This window comes from Lissotriton helveticus, chromosome 7, assembly GCF_964261635.1.
Source record: "Lissotriton helveticus chromosome 7, aLisHel1.1, whole genome shotgun sequence".
NCBI classification, from domain to species: Eukaryota; Metazoa; Chordata; class Amphibia; order Caudata; family Salamandridae; genus Lissotriton; species Lissotriton helveticus.
Genome location: NC_136068.1, coordinates 1,278,055,521 through 1,278,073,858, shown reverse-complemented (window position 1 = coordinate 1,278,073,858; position 18,338 = coordinate 1,278,055,521). Strand labels below are relative to the sequence as shown.

At 45.5% G+C, this 18,338-nt stretch overlaps 1 protein-coding gene and 1 long non-coding RNA gene across 3 annotated transcripts in view; one reads left to right on the top strand and one right to left on the bottom strand.

The window, feature by feature from the left end:
• Window positions 1-12,621, bottom strand: part of ARMC7 (armadillo repeat containing 7) — a 159,189-nt gene extending 146,568 nt beyond the window's left edge. Inside the window, exon 1 of one of the 2 annotated variants that reach the window (XM_078654493.1) lies at window positions 12,487-12,621. The gene's annotated coding sequence lies outside the window, so the exon portion shown is untranslated. The remainder of the gene's footprint in view (window positions 1-12,486) is intronic. The other variant, XM_078654494.1, reaches the window with a different exon arrangement.
• Window positions 12,622-12,763: 142 nt separating this feature from the next.
• Window positions 12,764-18,338, top strand: part of LOC144770187 (uncharacterized) — a 43,202-nt gene continuing 37,627 nt past the window's right edge. The window contains exon 1 of the long non-coding RNA XR_013598821.1: window positions 12,764-12,964. This is a non-coding gene — a long non-coding RNA (uncharacterized LOC144770187). The remainder of the gene's footprint in view (window positions 12,965-18,338) is intronic.

Sequence of the window (18,338 nt, the reverse complement as noted above, 5' to 3'; positions counted from 1 at the left end):
ACCATGTGTATCTACTGGTACCAGTCCCTTTGTACTCTTGAGAGGGAGGACTCCCATTACTAAGGATAACGTGGGTTGGGCTACCCCTAAAAGAGAGAATTGGTCCCCAGAGGAGATACAGGGTAATTTACGAAGGTCACAAACCATTGGCAAGAAATATTATGACAACAAACATGCATGTAAAAAGGTTAACATCAGTGCAGGTGACAAGGTGAGAGTGAAAAATACCAGATGTACTAGCGAGGGTAAAAATCACTACTCTCAACCCATGGAGGTAAAGAAAGTGTTTTGTAATTCTGCTCTTTTGAGTGATGGAAAAACTTGGCATTTTTCTGCTTTATCATTGTGCAAGGAGGGGAAAGAAACGGTTGGTTCTAAATTCACTCCAGAAAATAATTAAGTTTCCTGTTCTCAAGACTACGATTGGATTCTGGACCGGGAGGAAATCGAAGGGTCTCGACCAGATGGTACCAACATTGTATCTTTAGGTACAAACGAAGTATCTTCTGAGAGTGAGAACACTTCTGAGGCCTCACGGGTGGGGGACAGTAGTAGTAGGCAGAGCAAGGAGACATCGGAAGAGTACAGGTATCAGACCAACGGCGATACTAGTTCTGATTCAGAGGATTCTGTTTATGAAGATGTTACGTCACAGGACGTCAGTTGTGATGATGAACCCACTGTGAGCAGATATGGGAGAGTGGTCAAACCTCGAGCTAAGTTGCAAGATTACATATGTGATTAGATGTGGTTTCCCTTCCTCACTTTGTTGTGTAGATATATCACACATCAATTAAGTTGAAAGTAGGTTTAATGTAGAATAGAGCAGGTACACAGCCAGACAGGTTAGCAGTCAGCAGTAACTGAATACATTGGAATACATATGTAAGAACACTCGGAGTAGAATGTAGAATGAACATAGTTAAAGCGATACTCATGTATTACACAACATAACACATCCCCCTTTGAACATAATAGAAAAAACTCATAACTTGTACCCGACACCACCCCCCACCTTTGTAAAACTAAATTGGGAAAGAGAGAGAGGAGAAAAATTTAAAAAAAATAAGTGAAAGGCATTGCAAAAATGTAATTTTTTTTTTTTTTTAAAGCAAACTTTATAAAGGAAAATTTTCTGAAATGTAATCAGCCAACCAAACAGGAGGCCTTTTTTCACGCTTAGGGTTTCTAAAAACATTTATTACACCATCACTGACCGAACCTGAAGAAGTAGAAGCGCTCAAATCAGAAGATTCACCTCTATTATGTGGGTTAGAAACATCTGAGACAGGACAACTGGAAGTATCAGAAATCACAAAGGCATCAGGTGACTTAGCACAAAACAAATCCTCTAAATCAAACAAATCAGAAGATTTCTCTGATGAAACTTGACAAGAAGAATCAACTTGAGGAGGAGAACATTTAGCGATCCTTTTGAGGTTCCAAACCCGTCCATCAGATAGACGAACAGAATTGTTTAAAACTTCTACAACTTGCATAGGTTCATAAAAACCACTTTCCTCCTTGGGAGATTTACAAGGTTTTTTGACTCTTACCCACTGACCAACAACCAAATTAACATCCTTCACCTTATGCTTAGTATCATACCACATCTTGCTTTTGAGATGTGAAGCTTGGTTCCTTTCTTTCACAACATCTTCAGACCAATTCACCACATTAGACTTGAACAACCACCCTGGAGTAAACTTTGTTCGTGGATTTCTACCACGCATAAGTACAAAAGGAGGAAAACCGGTAGCCTCACAAATCGAGGTTCTGTAAGACCAAACTATCTTCAAAACTTGAGTTTCCCAATCCTTATTCTTTCCAGACATTTGTATGGTACTTTTGATAACACGGTTAAAACGCTCAACCATTCCATTACTGTTTGGGTTGTATAGGGCTGTGGTCTTATGCCTGATTCCTAATCTATTGAAGTACTCTTTTGCTTTAATAGAAGTAAACTGGACACCATTGTCACTTAGCAAAATAGAAGGAATGCCTTCCAAAGTGAAAGATTTGTCCAAAAATTTCAAAACGGTCTCAGTATCAGCCTTATTTACAATTTTTACAAAAGGCCATCTTGAAAATAAATCCATTAATACCAAAATATATTTTTGCTCACTACCTATGGGACCCATGATATCTATAGCTAAATGTTCCCAAGGAGAAGTTGGTGTTGTCATGTTGCCCATAAAAGGCTTACAAACAACTAATGATTTGTCAGCCGTTTGACAAGTTTTACAACTCCTTACAAACTTGTCAATATCTGCATCCATTCCGGGCCACCAAAATGAAGTCTTAACTGTGCGTTTAGAACGGACAATGCCGAAATGCCCCTCATGGCATAAAGCCATTATGGACAACCGTAAAGTCTTCGGAGGTATGACTCTCTCACCAAACAAGATGTTGCCATCTCGGACACTTAAATCTAATCTAACCTCCCAAAAGGACTTCAAAGGATGTTTGCCATCAACTTTCTTCGGCCAGGACCCAGCAAGATGAGATTTCACTAAAGATAACTCTTCATCTTTCAGGTACTCATCAACCCACTTCTCTTTCAAAATGCCTGTACCCTCCATGTCTTGAACATAGGCTACTTGGAAAGAATTCCATAATTCATCCTCACATTCATCAAGTTGCTTTGGCATTCTAGATAGGAAATCAGCAATACAATTTTCTTTGCCTGGCACATATTCCATTTTATAACAATAATCTTGTAATTTGATAGCAAGTCTGGCAACTCTCGCAGAAGTGTTTACAGTACCTTCAGTAGTTAGAACTCTAAGTAATGGCTTGTGATCACAGCGCAAAATAATCTTTGTACCCCATACAAAAGCCCTAAAGTGATTAACCGCCCATACACATGCCAAAGTTTCTTTTTCAATCGTAGAATATTTTTCTTCTGTAGGTGAGAGTGACCTGGAAGCATATGCAACAATTTGTTCCTTACCATTCAAACCAATTTGAGATAAAACTGAACCCAAACCTTTAATGCTGGCATCCGTGGTGATGATAGATTGAGCATCAGGATTAAAACTTTTTAAAGAAGCAATATTAGTGATGCAGCTTTTAACGTCTTCGAAATCTTGTTCACATTCTACAGACCAAACAAACTTTGTTTTATTTTTTAACAGCTGTCTAATATTATATGTTCTGGTTGCAAAATTTGGAATGTATTTTGAACAAAATTCAGCCAAACCAATAAAGGATCTAACATCATCTTTTCCTTTGGGAGGAGGAGCACATCTGATAGCATCAACTAAGTTAGGTTTTGGTCTAATCCCTTCGCAATCTATAATATGGCCAAGGTAAGTGACATGATCACTAGCAAAGGTACATTTGGTGTATTCAACAGTCAAGCCTTTCTCATCTAGTATGCTTAAAACTTCGTTCAAAGTGCTGTCATGATCTGCCTTTTCCTTACCAAAAATGAGAATATCATCCTGAAAAAACTTTGTGCTCTTAACTGTGGAAAACAACCTGTGCATTAAACGCTGGAAAACAGCTGCGGCCGAAGCCAAGCCAAAAGGCATCCTTTTAAATTGATAACATCCTTGGGGGGTTATGAAGGCAGTATATTGTTTGCTGTCTCTAAATAAAGGAATCTGGTGGTAAGCAGATGATAGATCAATTGTAGTGAACCATTTAGCACCATCAAGCAAAGCTAACATTTCATTAATTTTTGGTAGAGGGAACTGATCTACTACTATATTATCATTTAAATGGCAAAGATCCACACATAATCTTAATTTACCATTTGAACGTTTCACGACTACCAAGGGAGAAACCCAAGCAGATGTTTCAACTGGCTCAATTATGTTAGATGAGACCAATTTTTCAAGTTCTGTCGCAACATCTTTTCTTAAAGCGATTGGCACACTTCTAACTTTGTGGATCTTTGGTATAGCAGAATCTTTTTAAATTATTTTATGTTCAAAATCCTTTAAATTTGCCAATTGTCTTTTGAAATACGGCAGGGAATCTTTTTAACAGTTCTTCACCAGTCTTAGTACCTTCGTCCATCACTAACACCTTTTCTAAAGAGTTGGGATCAAGAATTATATGCAAATCCCCTTGGTCTTTCCATCCCAAAACTGATGGACCTTTTTTGGATACATACAACTTGCCATATGATTTACGATTCTTAAACTCAAATTTCAGCCAGCGAAAACCAACAATGTCAATCTTCCCTCCATTATAACCCTCTGGGTCAATATCTGGAGAAGACAGTTTTGGACCAACTTTGTCTACAAAAGTATTACGCCATATATCTTCATTTACAATTGTATAGGGCGAACCAGAATCAGCATATACCTTAATTCGCACACCTCCTATGTGTATCCAACATTCAGGTTTGTTGTCAACAAGTAAACAACCATCCCTGATGTTGAGAAGCAGTTTCTTCTTCAAGACTTCAGCACATTCTGAAGCTTGGTCATCACCACTAGAAGTGTTCTCATCAGAGGCTACCTCCTCTTGAATACATTTAACAGTCTTTGTCCTTCTTCTACATGCTTTAGTGTAGTGACCGTACAGTCCACAAGCACCACATTTACTCTTTTTTGCAGGACATGACTTGGCAAACGCCAAATGTTCTGAACTACCACACCTATAACATTTGGGAGGTTCGCTACTATACTTTGGTTTCGCCCATGTTTCATTCTTTTGTTTAAAATTACTGTTTTTTCTTGAACTTAAATTTATTTTAGCTACCACATCTTTATTGACACTCTCTGATTTCAGAGCATTGGCACATCTGCTAGATGACTCAGCTTTACGGACTAATGCTAGGATGTCTTCCAAACAAGCATCGCCATTCATCCAAAGACGTTCTTGAATGGCAGGATTGTTAGCATGCATTACTACCTGATCACGAACCAAATCTTCCAGTAACCCACCGAAAGCGCAATCATTACCCATTTTTTTAACTCTCCAACATAGTCATCCACAGATTCACTTTTAGACTGTTTTCTTTGGAAAAATGTGTATCGCGTAATGCCCATACATACCTTCGGGGAGAAATACTTGTCTAAATTGGATAGAGCTACGGTGAAAACATTACTATCACCTCCCCCTACAATAGGCTTGTTCATTTGGTTATAACATTTAAGACCTTGCGGACCCAAAGAGTGTAAAAGAATACGTTTCTTTTGATCAGCAGACATTTTACCATCAGAATCTACAGTCTCGATATAATTTAAAAAATAGTCTTTCCACTCTAACCATTTCAAATTTGGTTCAGAACCTTTACACCAGAATTCTTGAGGGTTACTTAATGAAAATGTTTGTTGACTCATGTTGAGGTAAAAGGATAATTTAAAAAATAATGATGCTTGTTGAAGTGAGTTAGCACTGTACAAAAAAAAGCTGTTTATGGTGGAATTGTTCAGTGAGTAGTAAAAAGACTATAGCAAGTCTCTTTTTTCTTTTTTTTTTATATACACTGTCCATTCTTCACCACCAATTCCTCTAATATGTTGAAATTCTTCAAAGTGTCTAATGAATTAAACCAGTAGCATAGTTCCAAGTGTTCAAGAAAGATTACTTGTAACCGCTATAAAAATCCGACTTGTGGGTGTCAAAATCGGTAAAAAATAAAAGAAAACGTCTTCCGTTTTTTTTTTAATCACTACGAGTAGGCCTGCCCAATTTAAAATGCCCGCTACGCATCGCGTGATGCGTCACGTTCGCCGTGAACGTCTGACGTCAATGGCTAGCAGCGAGACTTCTTGGAAGAATCTTCAAGCTTGAGGACACGCGCATTCGATCTCCGCTTCAAACCCTGTAACGGTGAGCGCTCAAGCGCAAATGTCTCAGCATAGGAAATATATCCAAAATTATCACAATTTAGGTATTCGTTTTGAAACAAGGCGTCGCTCACCAGAGTATGTCGCGCGTATAAGATAAAGTCCTCAGCGCGTTGTCAAAACACACTGACGTCGTCTCTGCTTCAAGTCTTATCCTGTAGAAAGTCAAAATCCAATTGAAGCGGTTTACAAGTTTCTCAAAAGTAGAAAAAAGATATCCCGATCGTCGCCAGTTGTTGTGTAGATATATCACACATCAATTAAGTTGAAAGTAGGTGTAGTAAAGTGACACTACACAGTGAGTAAGAAGTGATGATTTTATTAGTCATAAATCATCCGGTGCACCCAGCTGGGTAGCATCATAATAACAACGTTCCCAGGCTGCCTCCAGGCTGACAGCTAGGGTTAAACCAAGGTGGTGGAAAAGGGAGGGGGGAAACGGCAACAAGGAAGTGGGGTCGATTAAAGTTACAACACATCTTTTTCCCTAAGGGAACAAAAGGGAAGGAAAGGGGAAGGACGAAAATGGTAAGGCAGGAAGTAATAACATGTGTCCCCAAAACATGCCTATGCAGCAAATACAATACCTAGGGCAGGGCCCCAGGAAAATCTTTAATGGCTGGAAGGAATCACCTCATGCTATACTGACGGTGCCAGGCTGGGATGCTCTTTTTTCTTTGACTCTCCCTGCGGTGCCCTAGATCCCTTGCTCTGTCGCTAGAACCAGCCCTATCTTCTCTTAACCTGTTTCCCTCTGTTGTGGCAGGAACCACCCTATCCTGGCTCCACACTCTCCCGTCCTGCATAACTACCACATTGCTCTTGACTTCTCTTATCCTCCCTGGAGGGTAGAACCTGTCTTCACTTTTCCCCATTCTGTCAGGCTTCCTGATGTACACCATCTGTCCACAACTGAGTTTCTTTTCTCTAACTCCCCACTTCTTGTCATACCACTCTTTATATTTGTCTTGCTTGTCTTCAATTCTCTTCTTCACCTCTCCAGAGTCTATTTCTAGACGACTTCCTCTCTCCATCCATTGTGGGGACAGCTTAGATCCAGCTTTCCTCCCTCTCATAAGTTCGAAAGGTGAATGCCCTGTTGTAGAATTAGGGGTGGTATGGTAAGCCCACAAGGTTTCCACAATAGCGTCTTCCATATTTTTTCCTGATCTTCCTGCCAACTTGATGCTCTGCTTAAGTAAACGATTTGCCCTTTCCACTTTGCCATTGGCCTTGGGACAGTACAACGGCGTGCGGACGTGGGAAATGGAACAATCTTTTAAGAATTCAGTCATTTCTTCTGAAACCAGCTGGACTCCGTTGTCTGTTATTATAGTAGCGGGAAACCCCTCTCTCGTGAACACCTCTTTCAAGAAACCTATCAAAGCTTTGGTGTTGATGTTAACCACGAATTTATGGGAGATCCAGTTGGTAAAGTAGTCTATCAGCACCAAAAGATACATCTCCTGTGAACCTCTTCCATGAATCGGTCCTGTGATATCAAATCCCAGTTTACTCCACGGAGCCTCAGGTACTTTAACTGGTATTAATGGTGCGTGCTTGGTGATTTTTGACTTGTCGCTGATGCTGCAAGCATAACAGTCACAAACTTTTTCCTCCATTTCACGGTCCCTCTCTGGGAACCAATAGTCTGCTCTTAATCTATTCTTGCACAAACTTCTGCCCAGGTGGCCTTCATGGGCTAAGTTGATGACTTGCTGCCTCACTCCCTCAGGAGGCACTAGTTTCCCTGACTTCATGACAAAGTTCGCGTCAATAGAGAGATCCTCTCTTACATTCCAAAACGGTTGGATTTCTCTTTCCAGCTCCTTGCACTTTTTTGGCCATCCCTTGACAATGTACTCCTTAACCTTCTTCAAAGTCTCATCTTTTCTTAAGTGCTCTTCCCACTCTTCCTTCATCACAGCAGTTACTTTTATCTCCAAGATGTCATCTTGCACTTCTTCCTCAGCTGTTTCATCGGAGACCGGAGCTCTAGAGAGGAAGTCCGCCACTCTGTTAAGTTGTCCAGGAATGTAAACTGCTCGAAAATTATACCCCTGTAGGCCCAAGACACACTTGGCTATGCGTGGGGTCATGTCCTCCATATTCTTCTTGCTGAATAGTGGGACCAATGGCTTGTGGTCCGTGTGTACCTCAAATGGTACCCCCCACACATAGAACTTGAAGTGTTTGATGGCCCAGAATACTGCCAGAGCCTCCTTCTCCACTGTAGAATAATTTGCTTCTGGGGAAGTAAGTGTCCTTGACGCAAAAGCAATCACCTTGAGTTGTTTTTCCACCTTCTGTGATAATGTTGCTCCTATTCCCTTGTTGCTTGCATCGGTGGTTATTACTATTTCTTTTCCTTGATCAAATTTGCCAATGAAAGGGGCCTGAATTATAGCATTCTTTATGTCTCTAAACGCCTCTTCCTGCCTTTCACACCACTCAAACTTGCTGTCTTTCTTCACCAATTCTCTCATGGCATGTGTTCTGATAGCGAAGTCTTTAATGAACTTAGCCATGTATTCTGCCAGACCAAGAAATGACAACAATTCCTCTTTGTTGGAAGGCGTAGGTGCATCTCTGACTGCATTGACCAAATCACTTTTTGGTTTAATTCCTTCTTCGGAGATTGTATGCCCCAAGTAGTCCACGGAGCTCACTCCTAACTTGCATTTGCTCAGCCTAGTAGTAAATCCTACATCTCTTAGCTTCCTTAAAACTCCTTTCAAGTTTTCACCGTGTTCCTCCTCACTTGAGCCATAGGTGAGAATGTCATCTTGGAAGCACATGGTCTTGCTGCAATCCCTTAGTATGTGCTGCATAACCCTTTGAAAAGCAGCTGCCGCCGACGCCAAACCAAAAGGCATCCTTAAAAACTTGAAATTGCCGAACGGAGTAGTGAACGCTGTCATGGACTGTGAATCTGATGTAGCTCTATCTGATAATAGGCTGAGGACAAATCCAGCACACTAAAATACCTCGCCCCCTGTATGGTGGTTAACATCTCTCCAATTCTCGGGAGGGGGTATCGGTCTACAAGAATGTTTGCGTTCAAGTCTCTCAGGTCCACACACAACCTAATGTTCTTTCCTCCGTCCTTGGTCGTGATCACGACTGGGGCCAACCATGAAGATGTCTCTATCTCTTTGATCACTCCTTGGCTAACCAGTTTGTCCAACTCGGCTTTCAAAGGTTCTTTCATGCGTAGAGGTATGGAACGTGTTTTGTGTACCACAGGCCTTGCCCCCTCCTTCAGTGTAATCCTGTGCATATAGTTCTTTAGCACACCCAGCTTTTCACTAAATACTTCCTCAAACTCCTGGATAACCTCTTCCGCAACCCTGGAGGGTTCTACTAAGAGTACCTGTTCCTTGTTGTTGGGATCCAATTTGATACCAAGATCCTTCTGGTGTTTCCAACCCAACAGATTCGAACCCCTCCTGGCAACATACACTGTCCCTACTGTGTGCCTATCTTTAAAAGTTATTCTCATTTTTGCCATTCCCTCTAGCGGTATGCGCTCCTTGTAATAACCTACTGGGTTTATGTCTGCTCTCTCCAAAACTATCCCCTGACCCGCAAACTTTTCCTCAAACTCCTTCTTGTCTATGAGAGTGTAACGGGAACATGAATCAGCAAAAACTTCAATTTTTTTCCCATCCAAGGTAATTTCACATTTAGGATGTTCATTACATTCACTTTCCTCCTCATCCCCCACCTGGAAAATAAACGTCTTCTCCTTTGCATCTTCAATTTCAACATTTTCCACCATATGTATTTTCTGGTTTACATTTTTACACACCTTGGAAAAATGCCCTCTTTTGTTGCATTTCCTACACAGAGTATCCCTGGCAGGACACTTCCAGCTGTTTGCCAGGTGATTGGGGCTACCACATTTGTAACATAACCAACCCTGGGGGTTATTGCGCTGACCAGCCTTAGTTTTCTCCCCTACCTTGCAAATGGTCTCCCCCTCTTGTGCCCCTTTACTCTCATTCTTCTCCCTTAATGCTTCATCATGTATTCTCATCTCCTTCATGCACATGGCTGTATGCTCTAACCCTTTAGCTATACTCAAAGCCTCTTCCAGGTCAGGATTTCTCGTTAGGAGCTCTTCCTGAATCCTTGAATCATTCGTACACCTCACAATCTGGTCCCTTATCATAGAGTCCGTTAATGCCCCAAAATCACATGTAGCAGCTAAACCCTTAAGAACCGCTACGTAATTTGTGACTTTCTCCTCTTTCTTCTGGACCCTTTTATAGAACTTATGCCTCTCCAGCACCACGTTGAGCTTCATTTTAAAATGTTCTTCCAATTTTATCAAGGTATAATCATAAACATTCACACCTTCTACCTCTTCTTGCTCATCATCTACTAGTCTTCCAGTTATGTCTTCAAACACCTTTCTTCCATGTATGCCCAAATTATGTAACAATATGTGTTGTTTCCTTACATTGTTATAATTAGCCCCCCCTATCGCTATGAGATAAGACTTGAAAATTCCAACCCATCTCTTCCAAGGTATTTCTGGCTCTCCTAGCTCATTTAGGAAAGGTGGGGGCTGGCTCATACCTGCACCTGCCATGGCCATACAGTAGGGGGCTAGAATTACTTGCTTTCACCCCAATTAACCAAACTCAAAGTTGAAGAAGCATAAACAAATGTCACACAGAGTAGAATCAATGGGAACACTTTTGCATAGGCATAACACTTGAAGAAAAATAATAGCGAGTGTAAAGCTCCCCAGGACTCCCAATAACACAGCACTACACCTTGATATTATCCCTGGCTCCTAGCTTAATAAATCCCCCAAGTCCCCTTTCAGTTTCCTCGATTTTACTCAGTTCGTGGAAATGGGCGGGAACTTCCTGTGGTGGGCGCCGTCGCTTTCCCCCAGCCTCACCATGCAGGAAGAACGCTGACTCTGTACAATGCCCCCACAGCGCCGATTTCCCTCACAGAACTGACGTGGACGGACAGAAATGATGGGAAAACGTTCCGCACCTTCTGGTAAATCACACAGGGACTGGGGAAGGAAGGCACCTCATATAATCACCGCCCTTCACCAAATCGCCGCCCTTCACCACATCGCGGCTCTTTTCCTCAACGGAGACTCGGCACCAAGGCGATGTCACAACTTCTCCAACGCAAGGCACTGAATCTTACTTGAAAAAGTTAACCTGCGCGGCCATAACACGATGAAAAGTCGATGCCCGCTTAATTATAATCAGCACCGACAGCCACAGCCGAAGTCAGTCACTTTTCCGCGATTCTCCTCACGCGTCACCCGACTCCGTTTTCACTTGAAGACGAACCTTCGCTTCAGGAGTCGGGACTTTCAGCCAGCTCCGCCGCCTCAGCTAAAGTCAGTCACCTTTCCGCGGTCCACCTCACACGTCACACAACTCCGTTTTCACATGAAGACGAACCTTCGCTTCAGGAATCGGGACAAACAGCCAGCTCCGCCGCCAATCGCTGATCTACGTCGGCTCACAGCAACCTTCCCGAAAGTGCCTGGATGCCTCTTAATAACAATATAGCTTCACCATCCGTGCTGCATCCAAAGGAAGAGAAACCGAAAAGACACACGGCGAAGATGCCTGGCAGAGGTTCACCAGAACAGGTAGGAGAATAGTCTTAAAATTCCTTTTCCTTCCCCAGCAAAAATTCACTCCAGGGGGATGCACCACGCTGACCCTGGCTCAGCTCCTTGACCCTCGTCGCCAAAAAGTGTAGTAAAGTGACACTACACAGTGAGTAAGAAGTGATGATTTTATTAGTCATAAATCATCCGGTGCACCCAGCTGGGTAGCATCATAATAACAACGTTCCCAGGCTGCCTCCAGGCTGACAGCTAGGGTTAAACCAAGGTGGTGGAAAAGGGAGGGGGGAAACGGCAACAAGGAAGTGGGGTCGATTAAAGTTACAACAGTAGGTTTAATGTAGAATAGAGCAGGTACACAGCCAGACAGGTTAGCAGTCAGCAGTAACTGAATACATTGGAATACATATGTAAGAACACTCGGAGTAGAATGTAGAATGAACATAGTTGAAGCGATACTCATGTATTACACAACATAACACACTTCCATGCTTCTATCTTGCACCCACAGTTCTTCTTGTTGTTTTGGGAAAGGAGATGTGTTATGTTTATAAATCCTGTGCTCTTAGCTAATGTAATGCACGCGCGCTATGTTTATTGCATTGTGACGTCAGGGGGTTCTACCTGACCACCGGCAGGTTGACAGATGACAGTTGCTTTGAGTGGTGACTGAGAGTAGACGTACCTTGGTGTTAGGACCTAACCTCAATAAAGGTTTTTCAACTTACCTGCCGTACTGGTCATCTTTACATTCCACAATGCCATTCATTGGGTTAGTCATATAACAGCAGTCATTGTTTGTTGGCAAGACAAGAGCATGTTCTCACAAAGAAATGATTAGGAATAACCACTGAACGTCCTTTCAATGGGGTGAGATCAATCCCCGTGCTCGTTCAGTAACACCGACAAGTAAGGATTCCTCAGACGTGTCTGTTAAATACGACAAGTGTTTACAGTCCCTTTGGATGCAAGGAACGAAGACTGCATCACACGTAAAAGGAGTTAAAACGTCCTGCGGCTGGAATCACTTGAGGCTAAAAAAAAAAGTTGAGCTTTACTTACACGAACCTTCTGTCTTTGTCCTTCTGATAGTGGTAGACAGGGCCGTTGTCTCAGAAAACTGCCGGGGAATGGATCGCAGGAGAACATCCTGGCCCAGTGGACCCAAATCGAAAGCATAGCACGACCAGATCTGGAAAACAGATCAAAGCAAACCCCACCCACATAACGCTGAAGATGAGTCTGGCAGAAATGAAGCGTACTTTCGCTTTGTCTGTTCATTTCATGTTGTGGGTGCGCTCAGTTTCGGGTTTCTTTCGTTGGGACCTTGGGCTTGCTGTCTGACTCGCGTTCAGGGACGCCAACCTTGCTGATCCTGGTTGTTATCTCCGGGCCATGGTTCGGCTGTGTCTGAATAAATAGCATCACCATCTCCACGTCTCGGGATGACGCTGCCTCGGATGTCCCGCGGGAAGCGGCTGGGGAAACCCCTACTGTTTGGGGCTGTTCTGCTCGGGCTGGGGACAGCCTTTGTCAACAGGTGCGGAGGAGGGAGTCAGTGGGGTCGGGTCGTGGGTGGAAGTTAGTTGAAGGGCGAACGAAGGGAGTTGGTGATAAGTAAGTGGCCCCATCCCCCGTTTAGACATCAAACGCCTCAAGTAAATGTAGCATACTTAGCAATTGGCGCCTCTTGGTACTTCTCGCAGCAATTTCCAGTTTACGTTCAAGTATAATTCACAACCCTCGAGTACATGGATGTGTACATTTCATATACATACAGGGCTGACAGGCGCTTTCACGGTGCACATGCCTTATTTTAAACAGTATATCATGAAGAACTTGCCACTACATTCCCTTGACGAGCCCTATGGGGATGTAACGTAGAACGGAGAAATCAGGAAATCTCATTTATTTATTCTCGCTTAACGACTGTACTAAAGAGGAGCGCAGGGCGGCATTTTCAAAGACCCAATCGTGGCGACAGCGCCTTCCTTGGAAGTGCATCAGCAGTGACAGCTTCTGGAGCACTCCAGTTACCCTAACATTACACTGACAGGCGCACACACAGCCCCTAACCTAGGCAGGCCCTTGGTCTCGCGCATTCTTTGCTATTGTGTCTGAGTTCTGCCCTTTATTGCATTACTATACCTCTACTTGTACTTTTTACTCCTTTGCAACTTGCACACATGCCCCCTTCCCTCCCGTAATGTACCGTGCGCTGCCTCCTGTATTCTGTTCGTTCTTCATTGACACTTTTGTCTCATGCCACTTAACGTTTCTTTTAGAGGTGTATTCAATGTAATTGTAGTTATTACCCAATGATGCATACCTTAGCTCACTTCCCCCTTTTCTCCTTGACCCCCATCTCACCCCGCTCGCGGCGCTGCCACATGTCCGTCCTGTGGCCCCCATGCCCCCCTTTCACCTCCATTGATCCACCAAACCCCTCCATCCATCGCACCCACTGCTGTGCTCTGCCCGGTCGAGGCCTGCTCATGCCAAATTGGCCTTCTGTCCTTTAGCGGAAGTTTGGCTAGTGGCAGTAACACAAAATTATGGGGGCTCTCTGAGAAATGTGATAGGGCATGTCCCTTCCCTATGTATATAGGAATAACCATAATCACCAATCTCTTCTCTGTGTATCTTTTATGTAACTCATGTAATCCTAAATCCTCCTTCTTTGCAACTAGTTATTCATAAAGCGCTCTGACACCTTCAGGTAAAGTTCGCGCTATATAACCTTGCCTTAAATAAAGCGGGAGTGATGTGGTCAACCGACGCCGCACCTAACAGGAGTACCAACTACCCAGGGGAGAGCCACGGACTAGCGACCGATGCGAGGGAGTCATTCCTCCTTCTCCCCTCCTCATTCGCCTCGCGTCCCCCACTGCCCCGCCATATTTCGCCACTCCCTGCCCTGCCCACACGTTAAACTTATCTTTTCCAGATATGAATTATCAACTGCAAAACGCCACTCCCATTCTTAGACGCCTCCGAACTTTAGTGTTTTCCCCACAGTTCGACTAATTTCTAGTGACAACGTATATCCTGCGCTAATCTTAAATTATTTAGACGAGGGCGCTAAGGGCCTAGTAGCGAAAACGTTTTACCCGTGTATCAGTTCTTTATGATTGCCACCTACGTCCATGCTAAGGGACAAGGGCTGCAAACTGCGTGAGGTGGCGCTTCCGGTGGCCACAATGTATAGCGCTTCCGCAAATTTCTAAGCGCTGTAAATTAAGCCAAATCAATGTACTGCGACTTAGTCTGTCAGCCTCGAGAAGATCAACGAGTGAGTTAGCTATGGGCCAGTTTATTGCTTATGAAAGACCTGTATGTGAGTTACGTTTGGTGCTGTATTTTAATGCGTTGGTACGTATGTGACTTTAACTTAAACTTGTTTTATTTCTCCACATTCGTTCCGCCACTAAAGTGCTTTCTGCCGGACAAAACAGTGACAGTTCCATCTGCTATTGCTACTCATACTCTTGATGCACGGAGGCTGTGCCTTCCCTCGAAAACAGAGCCCCCAGTACCGAGAACCAGCTCCTCCCCTCTTGTTACGCCACTCTTCGATCCACAGCCCCATGACACTAAGGGGCATCTACTACCCAGCCCCCATCTCCGTAACCTTCAAACCAGCCTCCAACCCTTCGACTCCGTCCTTCTTTTACCCGCCGCCCGGGAGGGGGTGCACCTCTCCCCACTTATCCAGCAATCCTGTCTTCCTCGACTCACAGACTAAGACCACTGGCTCACGTCCCCTACCGCCCCTTGCATATCCTTGAGCCCTCCCCCCTCCCACTCCACAGAAGTCCCCTTGCCCCGTCCATTGCTTGTTGATATTGCGGGGAGTCTTTAACTTGCTACTCCCACCCCTCCTTACATTTCTTAATATTGCACACTCTGTTATGGCGTCCCTTCCTTTACTTGTTCCTCTGCACACCCAGCCCCAGCAACGTCCCCCCACTCTTGCTGCCCCATACATTCTCTTCTGCACCCACTACACTGCAGCCCACCTTAGATCCATCCCTCCCCCCCCTTTCCCCACCTCACCTCGCACTTTGTCGACGCTGCACCTCTTCTCCTACCAAAATTCCCCGGATAAAGAGGGCCTTGCGCCCGGTGCCCACCCTTAAATAGCCCTTATCATCCCTACCACATTCCTACCTTAAATTTATGGCTGAGCTGGCCCAGCCCCAATGCTTGGTGGACCCGCTCTTAGTCACTTCAGGGCCACTGGAACCCCCCGCCCCCATATAACAAACATCCCGCAAATAACACACAGACACAAGTGTTAAGATTGGGAAAAATTGCTGCAGGTTTATTGTTACATACAACATTATGTAATCACGTTGGGTTATCTTACGGGCAATCCAAGGGCAGGCCGCATTCTCGCCACCTGCCCGCCTGATGAGCCAATCAGCACAGTGGCGAACCACCCAGCTGCTGATAATTATGGTAATACACTACTCACGCCCCTTGCGGGGCGTATCTAAGCAACCCCCGGTTGCACAGGCCCGCAACCGCCCGAAGGACTACTGGGGTGCCGTCTCGGATTCCTAGCCTCCCATGAGGTTCTAGGTTAGGCTCTGGCACCCCTATGTGCCCGCTGAAGTACTGTGTTGCACCTCTCTGTTTCCGGATTGCCCTGTAACTCCGCCTGCAACGAAAAGGAAACACATTAAAACTCCCTCAGGAGCCCCCCCATAGCTGACACTCAGGGTTAGAGGTAGGGAGGGAAAGAGTGTCCCGACGTGTTCGACGCAACGTCCGGAGCGGCAAAGAGGCCACCACAATGGCCAGTGGGGGGGTTATACCCTCCCCTGCCAGCCCCGGACGTGCGTCACAGGTCCTCCCACCTCCACCGGGCAGCCTGCCCTGAGGAGGGGTGGCAACCAATAGCTGGGGGGCGGGGGCAGCCCTACGTGACTAAGGGCCCGCCCTCCTGATGGCCACCGGGTGGCCTCGGGCAGGCGCATAGTCACTTCAGGGCCACTGGAACCCCCCGCCCCCATATAACAAACATCCCGCAAATAACACACAGACACAAGTGTTAAGATTGGGAAAAATTGCTGCAGGTTTATTGTTACATACAACATTATGTAATCACGTTGGGTTATCTTACGGGCAATCCAAGGGCAGGCCGCATTCTCGCCACCTGCCCGCCTGATGAGCCAATCAGCACAGTGGCGAACCACCCACCTGCTGATAATTATGGTAATACACTACTCACGCCCCTTGCGGGGCGTATCTAAGCAACCCCCGGTTGCACAGGCCCGCAACCGCCCGAAGGACTACTGGGGTGCCGTCTCGGATTCCTAGCCTCCCATGAGGTTCTAGGTTCGGCTCTGGCACCCCTATGTGCCCGCTGAAGTACTGTGTTGCACCTCTCTGTTTCCGGATTACCCTGTAACTCCGCCTGCAACGAAAAGGAAACACATTAAAACTCCCTCAGGAGCCCCCCCATAGCTGACACTCAGGGTTAGAGGTAGGGAGGGAAAGAGTGTCCCGACGTGTTCGACGCAACGTCCGGAGCGGCAAAGAGGCCACCACAATGGCCAGTGGGGGGGTTATACCCTCCCCTGCCAGCCCCGGACGTGCGTCACAGGTCCTCCCACCTCCACCGGGCAGCCTGCCCTGAGGAGGGGTGGCAACCAATAGCTGGGGGGCGGGGGCAGCCCTACGTGACTAAGGGCCCGCCCTCCTGATGGCCACCGGGTGGCCTCGGGCAGGCGCATAGTCACTTCAGGGCCACTGGAACCCCCCGCCCCCATATAACAAACATCCCGCAAATAACACACAGACACAAGTGTTAAGATTGGGAAAAATTGCTGCAGGTTTATTGTTACATACAACATTATGTAATCACGTTGGGTTATCTTACGGGCAATCCAAGGGCAGGCCGCATTCTCGCCACCTGCCCGCCTGATGAGCCAATCAGCACAGTGGCGAACCACCCACCTGCTGATAATTATGGTAATACACTACTCACGCCCCTTGCGGGGCGTATCTAAGCAACCCCCGGTTGCACAGGCCCGCAACCGCCCGAAGGACTACTGGGGTGCCGTCTCGGATTCCTAGCCTCCCATGAGGTTCTAGGTTAGGCTCTGGCACCCCTATGTGCCCGCTGAAGTACTGTGTTGCACCTCTCTGTTTCCGGATTGCCCTGTAACTCCGCCACAGCCCGTGCGATGGTCCCCGCCGCCGCACGGGCCCCCCACCAACGCTACTACCTTTACCTGCAACCTTTTGCTCAGAAGAGCCTCTTTTAATTAGAGGAGGAATAGGTCAACGCCCACAGGCGTGAGATGAACCCCATCCGCCTCAAAATAGCCTTAGACTTTGTCCTAAATTGTTTCAAGTTTGAAGAAACCCCGCCCCTCCGTATGGGAAGATTTCTACATGGCGCTGTGCTTTACTCCTAGACCTGACAATTGCTTGGCACCACTTAGCGCCCCACCAGAGACCTGATCCTGACATGAAATACATGCCTGAAGAAGCCCAGGCCCTTCCGCCACTAATCTGCAGCTACCCCGGGTCTTACTCGTTTACAACATTATTGTAACCAACCCCGGGTCGTGTAGTCAAACTACCAGGAGGTGACAAAGTGAAGAGGAGTGGCCCCTACTGCTGAAGGCGCTTCGTATCAATAATAGACGTTCCAGCACAAGCCGTGAAACTCAAACACCCTTCACGACAAGAGCCAGCAGGCTACACCCAGCTAAGTTGCAACCTGCTGTCACGCCGCTCTCCGCATAACATAGGACATTGTGCTTATGATAACGCTTGTGCTGCTAAGACAAAGAGCACAGAGGCATAGAAGGCTATACTATATAACTAGGACAATGCCCATGCCTGTGCCAATACAGATAAGAGGTATTAACAGCAGGCACCACCTGCCCTCAGGGTTT